The following is an 11,895-nucleotide window of genomic DNA, read 5'->3' as shown; positions in this document are numbered from 1 at the left end:
TAGGTTTAGGAGTGGGAACCTCCTCAGTTGTACCTCTCTCCTGATGGACCAGTTCCATCTCTTCCTCCTCTTCTTCTGCAGCCACAGAACTTTCCAGAACTTTAGCTTTTCCCTTTTCTTTGTTCTTTTTCTTGCTTGCCTCTAAGGCTTTCTCCAACTCAGCCTCGCTTTGCCTTACCCTGCTTCTGGTAGCTTTCACCTTTGGTGCTGAAGGGACAGTAGACTTAGGAGATGACACCTTGCTCTTCTTTGTTGGCTTAGAGGCAGTTGGAGCCTTTTGAGAAGAAGCTTTGTGCTTCTTGGGATCATAGCTTTCTCCAACTTTCTTCAGAATGTCAGCCAAGGTTTCTTCCACAGATGAACTAGGTCCATCTTGTTGTTCACTCAGGTTCACAAGACCTTCAGCAGCTTCTCCAGATTCACTTCCCCCTGGCTTGTTGCCACTCTCCTCAACTCCTCCACAAATTGCAAGAATTTCACCTTTCTTTTTCTTTCCCTTCCTCTTCGATTCTCCCTCACTTACATCTCTCACAGATCCCACTAACACAAACCTATCATCTACTTTCTCCACTACATCAGAAAAAACATAGCATGTATTTACCTCTTTAGGAGTTTCTTGATTTTTATCTGATTCAGAAGACCCACGTTCTTCTCCATCGCTTGCAGAGACAAAAGCTTCAGACTCAGAACTTGAGTCAGATGATTCCTTTTCAGAGCTTCCCCCTCTTTGACTCGCTTTCAATTTTTCGTTGAGAGCTGTTCTCAAAACACCAGTAGCAACAGTCTTTCTAGCCAACATTTTCTGCCTGCGGAATCTTGGTTTAGGGTTGTCGCTAGGAGGTACAGATGAAGATGTATTAGGAGATACTGGTGGAGGAGTTAAAGGATTTTCTTGAGAGTTAGTCATGGCGGAGAATTTCTGGAGGATTTTTGGGAATTTTGAAGAATTTTGGAGAGATGGAGGATGATCAGGGGTTTAACACTTAATGATGGTTATGGAGTGTAGTAGGAATATGTGGAGTGTATTTAAAGTAGAGTATGATTAGGTGCAGTAATGGCAGTCTTTTGCAGTGGTCAATCAGGGGTCTAATCTCATTAGGACTCCGGTCTTTAAGAGGTAATTGATCGACGCTAGTTTTAAGGGGATAATCCCGTTTTATTTAGAATTCGAAGGGAATGAAACTGGTTCAATGCACAACGGTTAGATTTTTAGGAGTTTGGTTAGGATAGGACTTCTAGTCATAATTGGAATATTTATTTTTCTAATTGTGCAAAGTATAGAAACATACCTGACCTTTTCTCATGAGCATATACTGATGAACTAGGTTCTTCAAGTAGAACTCCTCTTGATTATGCCTCATATATCAGAATAGAAAAAAACTTTGTAAGAGATCAATGAATTAATATAAACACACGTCACAAGAGTATACTGATTAGAGTATGAGACTGAGTAATAATTAGTCTAGATATTTACATAAAATCAGAATTTCTAACCAAAAAAAGTTGTTTTTTTTTCATTTTTTTTTCATTGCATTCTGAACTGGTTCCTTTTAGGTGATCTTAATCATCCCTAATTCCAACTTGTTCCTTTCAAAGTTTTCCCTATGCGGTGCTTTGGTGAAGATGTCAGCTATTTGTTTATCAGTAGCACATAATTCTATTGAGATTAATCCTTTCTCATAATTATCTCTCAAGAAGTGGTGTCTAACATTTATGTGCTTGGTCCTTTTATGATGAACAGGGTTCTTTGTCATACTTATAGCACTAGTGTTATCACAGAATATTGGTATGCATCCCACTTCTATACCAAAGTCTACTAATTGTTGTTTGATCCACAGTAGTTGAGCACAACAAGAAGCTGCAGCCACATACTCAGTTTCAGCAGTAGATAGGGCTACTGAATTTTGTTTCTTGGTAGCCCATGATATAAGACATGAACCAAGAAAGTGAGCCATACCTGAGGTGCTTTTTCTATCCACTAGGAAACCTGNATTACCTCCTTTTAGGTTCTCAAGTGAAAGGAACTGGTTCTTGTTACCAGTCATATGTTTTGAGCAGCCACTATCCATGTACCATATTTGGCTACTTCCCTTCACTTGGTCCTGCAAAAAGAAATCATGGGTTAGTCTTAGGAACCCAAACTAGTTTGGGTCCCTTTCTATGGGCAAAAGGATGAAATAAATTTTTCTTTGCCCAACCAGGCAGTTTGTGCTTTTCTTGAACAAAGGCTTTGTTCTTTTGACTGGCGTTTTCTCTTGCATTACATTCATTTTTGTAATGGCCAGTATTACCACAGTGTGTGCACATCTTATTCTCAGGAAGTGTGAGATACTTGTTTTTGGGATCCCATTTTGGAGCTTGTGTCCCAAATCCAAGTCCTCTCTTGTTGCTACTATGATGTTCTTGCAGCCAGGAGAGTGCATCGGAAGCCTTGTTCCATTTGCATGTTCTGTCTAGTTCATGCTTTACCTTTCCTAAATCTTATTTTAGGACTTTAATCAATTCATCTTTCTTGTACAGTTCATCTTTCATTTTTCCTAGATTTTCTTCTAGTGTGAGAAATAATTGATCAGCCCTTTTCTTTCCTGTCCCTAATTTCAGTTTAATATTTTCAGATCTAAGTTCTAGAATCTTACTTTCAAGTTGATGAACCTGGTTCTTCAACTCAGTATTTGTGTTGTCACTCTCATCAGTCCTAGACTCTAACCTTTTACATTTTTCTTCTAGGATAACACATTCCTTAACAGAACATCCTTCTCACTGTTTATTATTTCAGACTCATCTATGAAGTCCATCAGCAGATCAGCCAGTTTTTCTTTAGACAAGAACTTAATCTTTTCTTTAAGGTGTAGAATACTTACCTCCTGTTCATCTTCTGATTCTCCGATGGCCATTAGAGCTTGATCCTCCTCAGCTTCATCTTCAGAGTCCTCATCTGATGTTTCTCCCCAAGCAGCAACCATAGCCTTAGTTGAACCTTTGTTTCTTTTTGGTTGAACCTGTTCCTTCTTCCTGTTTCTTCTTTCAGCTCTTTCTTTCTTCCATTCAATCTCCCATTGAGGGCAGTTTCTGATGTGGTGATCAGTCTTCCCACACTTGTAACACCCCTCATTGGTTTGTTTCTCAGGAGCCCTCGGTTTGCTAAATGTTGTTCCTTTTGAAGCACCATTTCCTCTCATAAGATATTTCTTGAAATCTCTGGTTATCATAGCCATTTCATCATCTTCAAGATCTGATCCTTCTGAAATTCTGAGAGCCAGACTTCTTTCTTTCTTTGGAGCATCCATCTTCATTGTTTGCCTTCTCAATTCATAGGCAGTGAGATTTCCAATCAGTTCATCCAACTTCAAAGTAGCAATGTTCTTGGATTCCTAAATGGAAGTGATTTTGCTTTCCCAGGAGATTGGCAAAACTCTAGTTAGAATCTTCTCCACCTTGTCTTCTTCCAGGATAATCCTTCCTAGAGACTCAAGTTCATTTGTCAATGTAGTGAACCTGGTATACATTTCTTGGATAGTTTCTCCATCCTTCATAGTAAAATTCTCATATTGAGAATACAGCAGTATTCCTCTTGACCTCTTCACCTGAGGTGTTCCTTCATGAGCCACTTGTAAAGTGTCCCAAATCTCCTTGGCAGTAGTACAGCCTTGAATCCTGCTGTACTCATCAGGACCAAGTCCACACACTAACCATTTCTTGGCTTTTGCATTTTTCTCCCATTTCCTTAGATCTTCAGCAGTACAATCTACTCTTGTCTTTGGAACATCCACTCCTTCAGCATTCTTCTTGGGTTTGGCTAAAGGACCATCAGTGATGATATCCCAAAGCTCATAGTCTTCGCCCATTATATGGTCCCTCATTCTGTTTTTCCACCAGGAGTAGTAGAGGCCATTGAAGAGAGGAGGCCTGGCAGTGGATTGCCCTTCCCAGTTCCCAGGTGGTGCACTCATGTTGATCTTTTCCTAAGGTGTTAACCTCTTCCAGGATAACCTGCTCTGATACCAATTGATGTTATAAACGTCAATACCACACAAGAGGGGGGGTGATTTGTGTGGTACCTAATTTCCGCGTTAGAAGAACCTGGTTCTTCTAAGTGTTCTAACTACAGCAGTTTGCGGAATAATAAATGCTGAAAGTAAAGTGCACAGAGATTTTTACGTGGAAAACACCTGGCTCAAAAGGTGAAAAAATCACGACCTACTACTCAGTAGGATTTTCCCAAACTCCACTAAAATCACTGAGCCAAAACAACATTTACAAAACTCTTGTAAACCTAAGGATTAACTCTAATCCCAGTGTAGCACACAACCTCAACTGTTGCGACACTTTGAAGTTAGCTCTAACTTGAATACTCAATATACCTATTACAATTACTTCTATGAAAGCTGAAAGGTACAATATGAAAACCTACTACAATTGAACTAGACTTAGAATAAACACAATGATGAAACTGGTTCTTCTATCTTAGTTCATGTAGCTTCAGACGTGCACACTTGTATCTCGCATATGTTGCTTGCAAATCAGACTTGATCTTTTTGCTCTCAAATATGCTTATTTTCTGCTTATGTGCAATCACCTGTAAAAGAGAACAATCGTTATATTTATAGAGTTACTAATCAGAGTTTGATAAGAACCCAAATTGTGGATCCTTTGACAATTCGAGTCCAAGAACAACTCTAACTCCTAATCCATATCCTTGATCCGGATATAATTCTCTTTTTATAAGGAGACTTCAACTCCTTATCCTATATGCAATCTTTTCGATCAATTCAGAAGATATTGTTGCTGATCCTTGAGACTTATCTTCTTCACGCGTATGTCACATATGTAAGCATATCAACACTGTGTCTCACATGATGGACCTGGTTCATGACTGAGTTCATTTTGTCAATCTTCAAAACTTCATCTGAACTTGGGCCAACATGAATCTCTCAAGAAAACCATATCCTCTTAAAAATTCTTCCAAAACTCCTAGCTTATCATGTCATATGTCTTTCTGAGGTCTATTTTCATTAAGCATCTAGGAGTTGTCTTCCTATTATAATGCATGAGTAAGTCACGACATATCAAGAGATTGTGCATCATTGACTTTCCTTGCATAAAAGCTGACTAGTTATCTGCTACAATATGATTAACTGATGGCTTCAACGTGGTACAGAGCATTTTAGAAATACACTTGTATAGGATATTACAGCAGGAAATAGGCATGTATTGAGCTGCATTTTCTGGAACTTCCACTTTAGATATCAAGGCAATGTTAGTTGAATTAAGTTGCCTGAGCATCTTTCCATTTTGAAAATTCTAGAACTGCTTTAGTGATGTCTCTTCCCACATTTGTCCAAGCTGCTTTGTAAAATCCACTCCCAAATCCATCAGGTCCAGGACTTTTATTAGTGTCAATCTGAAATATAGCCTGTTTGACATGTTTTTCAGAGAAAGGTTGCAGTATCTCCTATTGTTGAGCCACTAGCAAATTCCCATTCCTGAGTATACTATCAAAAGCTTGCACTATTTCTATTGCTTTCCTCCCTAATAGATCTTCATAGTAGTCAACAAACATTCTAGCAATTGTATCAGGATCTATTTTCCAAAAACCAAGGCTGTCTTTGAGCTGAGTAGTATCTTGCTTCAGTTTCCTGTGCTTGATTATCGAGTAAAAATATTTTGTATTGTCATCTCCCAATCTAATCCATGTTGCTTTACTTCTTTGCTGCAAATATACTTTAGCTAGGTAGGAAGATTGCCTAAACTTTTATAGGCAGTGATTTCAGCTTTTTGGTACTCTAGGCTTGTAGGACACCTCTGCAGTTGAACTTGAGCCTGTTTGAGTATGTTCCTGTCCTCATTGGCTTCAGCCACTACATTGTAAAATGCCTGGGTATTTAAAACTTTCAATCTCTTCTTTAGCATTTTTAGTTTCCTCACTACTGTAAACATTTTGCACCCTTCAACAGTGTAGTTCCAACCCTCATTAACTATGGTTATGAAATGTGAGTGTTGAGTCCACACATTACAAAATTAGAAAGATCTCTTACTTCTTTGTCTCTCAGTGAAGAATGACACCTTTGCAGGGCAGTGATCATTTATCCACTCAGTCAAAATCTTGCATTGCATTCTGGCGTAGTATCAAACATTGCTCATTTATAAAACTCCAATCAATTTTGGAAAAAAATTTTGTGCTCTTCATATTTATCACTACAAGTGTATCCATTTCCTTGTGTAGGTAGTTCCATCAAACCACACTCGACTACACAATTATAGAAATCCACCACTTCAGCCCATGTCACTTTATTCCCTCATATTTTATCTTCTGCATTTGCCACTGAATTAAAATCACCCAGTACCATCCATTGTTTACTTCAACCTCTACTATGAGTAATTAAGTCTTCCCACGGATTCTTCCTCTCCTCTTTTGTATTAAAAGCATACACATAGGTTATTCCAAAGCATAGTTGAAGAGGAACATATAGTACTTCGCATGTTATTAATTGAGCAGTCGTTCTTCTAGGCATAATCTGGTAATAATATGGCCTACAGGTGAACCAGATTAGACCATTATAATGACAATCAGTATTTGTTAAAAACTTTCCTCCTACAAACATCTTTTTACTAGGTCCATCCCTTCTTTTTTGACTTTTGTTTCCAGCAGACGTATCAAGCCTACCCTTTCTTAATTGCAAATGAGCTTTACCTCCTTTTGCTTATTAGAGGCATTAAGCCCCCTAATATTCCAACTTAATAGACTAACCATCCCCATTATGAGAGATGATTAGACCACCCACACCACTTTCTTCTCCCCCCTCCTTGGACAGGTTGAGAGCTTTTTGTTTATTAAGAATCTGGAAAGAATTGGACCTCTCCATTTGCTCTTCTGCCTTGCCACAGTCTTACCATACTTATTAGGTGTTTGCCAACCTGATTCTACATTTCTTTCCTTTGCTACCAACTGCTCCTTAGCTACATATTGTTGTATTCTTCCTAGATTAAGTGGCACTGTGTTACTCCTTATGGCAACTGAATTGGATTTATGAGCTTCAAGGCTTTTCTCAATTTGCACTTGACCTTGCTTCTCCACCTGAGTGTCAGTTGTGTGGTCCTTGTTCCTCTGCTCTTAGGAGCTTTCTTCTTTAGTCTACATACTCCCTCTTCATGTCCATACTTTGAGCAATGTATACACAGAATTGGCTTCGAATCATAACTAACCCTTTGCTCTATAGCTTTCCCTTCCGATTCCTAAACATCACCAAATCAGGTAGTTTCCATTTCTACCTCCACTAATAGTCGAGTAAAATTCAAACCAATCATCTTCTATATGTTCTGGTCAACCATCGGTGGTTTACCAACCAAACTCCCTATCTTAATTAGTCCTTCGGACTTCGATATTTGAAATCGAATGCTGACAATTTGGTCCAAATTGGTACTGTAAGGAGATCTTCATGAGTGAACTCAAAATCAGGTGTCTAAGATTTGACAATTAATGGTTTATTGTCAAAATGATAGATGTCACCCTCAATTACCTCCTGTTTTCCCATTTCTGTATCAAATTGTACAACAAGGACCCCGTTTTTAGCATTGCTATCCTATCTATACCACGTTTACCCTAACAACCTTTATATGTAACCTTGTATCGCAGCAAACAGAGGGTGTGCCCCAAGTGCATAGCAAATGACAATATTTCCCTAGTAATAAATTTTTGTACTAATATCATCCAGTTCAATTTCAACAGAAGTAGACTCACCTATTGATTTAGGTTGTACATACTCCAATTTGTACCCAACATTCGATACTTTTGTTATATCAAAGTTATCCCACACTGAACTCTTCTTCCCCTGCATTTCAATCTCCTCTTCGACCTCGTTTGCCCAGGATTTCCTTCTATTATTCACATGCACTGTTTGATTAATGCTTGTGGATGCTTGTTGGACCTCATCCAATATTTGAATCGCTTTAATTCTCTTGAGTTTCTTTTTGTCCTGTGGTTTTGGTACTGTTTCATTGGAATCAGGGCTCGATTGCTTACTTCCCGAATTTTCAGCTGTTGCAACATTTCCTTTGATTCCTCGCTGAGCATTACTCCGTGAAGCAACTGCCTCCTTTGCCATTAATGTTTTCTGAGATGGAATACGAGCTCTCTTACCCATGGTAGGCGCATGTTAAGCTAACATGCACCTAGAGAGAAGATAGGCCATTCAGAAAACTTTGGAACTCCTACGTAGATTTACCTCTAGAGTTTTCTACATATACATTTCAGAAAGAAAACACAACACTGTCCAAAAAATGAAAACAGTACGACAGAAATAAGAAAGTGACTTTAACGTCTACGAATGAGATGCAGCTCTCCCTTGAATCGTTGTGTTGTATGCGCTAAGTACTTCTCGGGACTCCGCTGGTACCAATGTCAAGATCTGCACGAGAAGTGCAGAAGTGTAGTATGAGTAATCGACTCCATGTACTCAGTAAGTATCTTGACTAATCCTGGTAAAGTAGTGATGAGATTTTATGTCCAAACATACTCACTAATAAAAACTTGTTCAGTTAAGTAGGTGTCATGCCCCGAACCTGGGGGCAAGACCGGCACCAGGTGCCTTACTTAACCTAGCATGCCAACTTGTGACTGAGGGACTCTGAACATACAATGTCATACTTTGGCCATAGGGCCACACATTGCAAGACAATTTGTGAAACAAAATATAAAACTGAACGGAAACTAGCTTTGACTGAACATCAATATAAAGCTAGACCGACAAGGCCGTCATAACAAATACAGCTGACAAACCAACAAATATATACATACAAGGCCTACAAGCCCAACAGACTGCACTAACTGATAGGATATGTCTACAAGCCTCTACTGATGGGTGTACTGTGGTCTTAACAGGGTCCCGACCTACCCATAATATATATACATATATACACAATATGTACTCAAAACTCTAGACCCGGAAACTCCGAAGGATGTGGAGCTTACCGATCAAGATGATCACGGACAACACCTATGGAGGAGGTCTACTAGTCTGTCTATCCGAACCTGCATACGTGAAATGCAGCGTTCCCAGAATGGGATGTCAGTACGAAATAATGTACGAGTATGTAAGGAAATAGAATAACTGAAAGGTGTAACTAAACTGATAATATAATAACTGAAAGCAACTAGGAGTCAAAGATAATCTGGAGACATACTTACCTAGGGATGGCAAACGGTGCGGTGCGGTTGCGGGGCAAACTCGCAAGGAATTCAACCTGCCCCGCATAAGTTTTTTCTTCTTTATTTTGTTAGTTTTTTCTTTTGATATTTTGTATGGGGAATTCTCGGTTTAATAAAAATAAATGCAAGATCTTTTGTTGATCATGTACTCAATTCGTCAATTATAAAAAAAAATAAGTTTTTGTTGCTTATTGTAAAAATCGCAAATCACCCCTTTAACATATTATTATTCATTGAAAAATAGTATTTTTCATTATTACTGTTTTTATTGATATTAAATCTCTCCATATTATTTTTCCCCTTTTCTCCACCTCTTTATCTTATCATTCACGATATATCAATTTCAATGAAATATAGTGCAGGAATCATGAATTTTGTTTATCAACATTCTATGATTTTCACATCCATTTGTTCAATTTTCTTGTCACTGATTTCAGAAAAGTGAGTTTTTGGCATCAAATATTGTGAAGTGCATATACTTATCTAGAATTGTATGTTTACTTATCTGGAATTGTATTTTTAGGCATGGTTGAGAACATGAAGCGCTGAGATGACTATAGAGGCATAAATGTATAGAAAAGTTGCTTAAACCCGCATAGACCCACAACCCGCCCCGCCTCGCCCCGCCCCGCATCAGTTTATTAAAAATTATCTCAACCCGCCCCGCACCCGCCCTACACCGCATAGCTTTAAACCCGCACCTCCTCACACCTGCGCCGCCCCATTTGCCATCCATATACTTACCTGTTGATACTGACTCAACTCTCTCAATATAGTAAGTAAAAAATATGTTCGGCCCTATAAGGCTCGGAACATGTAGCTGCTCGGCCGTAGTAGGCTTGCTCATAGGCGCTCGGCCATACTAGGCTCGGTATCTCGGCCATTCTAGGCTTGCTCATAGGCGCTCGGCCACAGTATGCTCGGTATATAACTTACCATCTAATCAGAGGTTGCACAATAGGGGCATGCCCACCGATTATAGCTCGATGCTGGTAAAAATACTGTCATACTGTATATATATAGACACTATACCCTATTGACTGAAAGAAGATAATAGTTAACTGAATAGGAAGTCCCAATAAGGAAGAATAGTGTAACTTCTGAGACTAAAATAATGTGAATAAATTCAGGAATACGAACTTCTCTTTATGTCTCATTATCAAACACATGTAGTTACGAGATCATGCCAAAATGAAGGAAATATTTAGCCTTAACATACCTTATCACAATCTTTCCAATAACCATGTTGAACTCGTCTCTTTTCACCTTAATCTACAACAACGATAATAATATTATCATTAAGTTACGAAACGTACAACTATCGTATAACGAACGATAGGCGTATTTTATATTAAAACGGGCAGCATCTCCCATATAATCTTTACTTCCTCACAATTCTAGATAACACCAACAACACTAAAACACAACAATAATAACATATATATATATATATATATATATATATATATATATTATTTTCCAACCTTATATACATCACAAAATACGACAAAATAGCCCAACACACCCCAATCTCTTCCTACACAAAACGACCATCGAGTAGTGTCAAACAACCCGAAAATATTACAACAAATGACTAGCCCACCACCCTGCATTTATGTGGTGTTTCTCCACACCATTCTGTCCTCCAAAAATCCCCAAAATAGTAGCAAAACACGGAATCCAACAGCAGCACAAAATGGTCCACAAAACAGTACGCTACAAGTTGAATAACTCGAACTCACGACTTCCAATCACCATCCCGTGAGTTCTTACAATTATAGAACGACTTCCCATACATTTCCAGCAGAAAAAATGGATGAAAGAGAGCAGTATACTTACCTTATTTGTTGAATATCTCAGCTCCTATCTTGGTTCTTCAAACCCTAGGTTTTCCTGCAACTAGAACTTGAAAAGGAGAGAAAATCAATTAGGGTTTGTGTGCAATTTTCGGGAGGATTTTTGCAGGGGCTTATGTCTGGTTATTTTGATATATAATGAGTGTTGTATTTGTAGGAGATAAGCCCTTAAATGGGCTCTTTGTCCGACCCTAAATAGCCCCTTCTTGGACATATTTAATCCTCTCATTTAAGCAAGTAGGTGAAACACCTACTTGTCACTTAGCAGTCTGCGCAGTCTCACAAAAATGCATATATCTCACTACTCCAATATCGTATTGACAAACACTTTAATGAGTTAGAAAATAGACTTATAGATATTCAATTTTATGGGTAGAACACCCCGTAATTCTAAGTATATTAGGAGAAAATCATAGTTATATTTTACCCAAGTTTCAGTAAAACTTATGAACGTAACTTGTGATGACTTTCATTGACTTTTGTTCCACAACTCGTTTGACCTCAAAACTTAACACATGACTATCATAAGACTAAAATAAAATATAACCTAAACCTCTTATCATGTTAAGAATCCTAATTTCACCTCAAATGTACGGGTTATAACATTCCCAACTTGTCGACTTTCGATGAAACATTATTTTATTCAATTCATTTAGCTTCTGAACCTTCCAACCCTCTTTGTACTTCTTGTTCATGATCTTCAATATTTGTAACCTCCGAGGTAACATGATTAACTTAATTTATGTACTTTCAAAGAGGATATCATTTTGGTCTTACATTAGTGTGCTTACGACGTACTTTTACGTACGAAAATATGGGGTGTAACAGTAGGCA

The sequence above is a fragment of the Nicotiana attenuata genome, chromosome 8 (assembly GCF_001879085.1).
Source record: "Nicotiana attenuata strain UT chromosome 8, NIATTr2, whole genome shotgun sequence".
Lineage (NCBI taxonomy): Eukaryota > Viridiplantae > Streptophyta > Magnoliopsida > Solanales > Solanaceae > Nicotiana > Nicotiana attenuata.
This window is presented reverse-complemented; position numbering follows the sequence as displayed.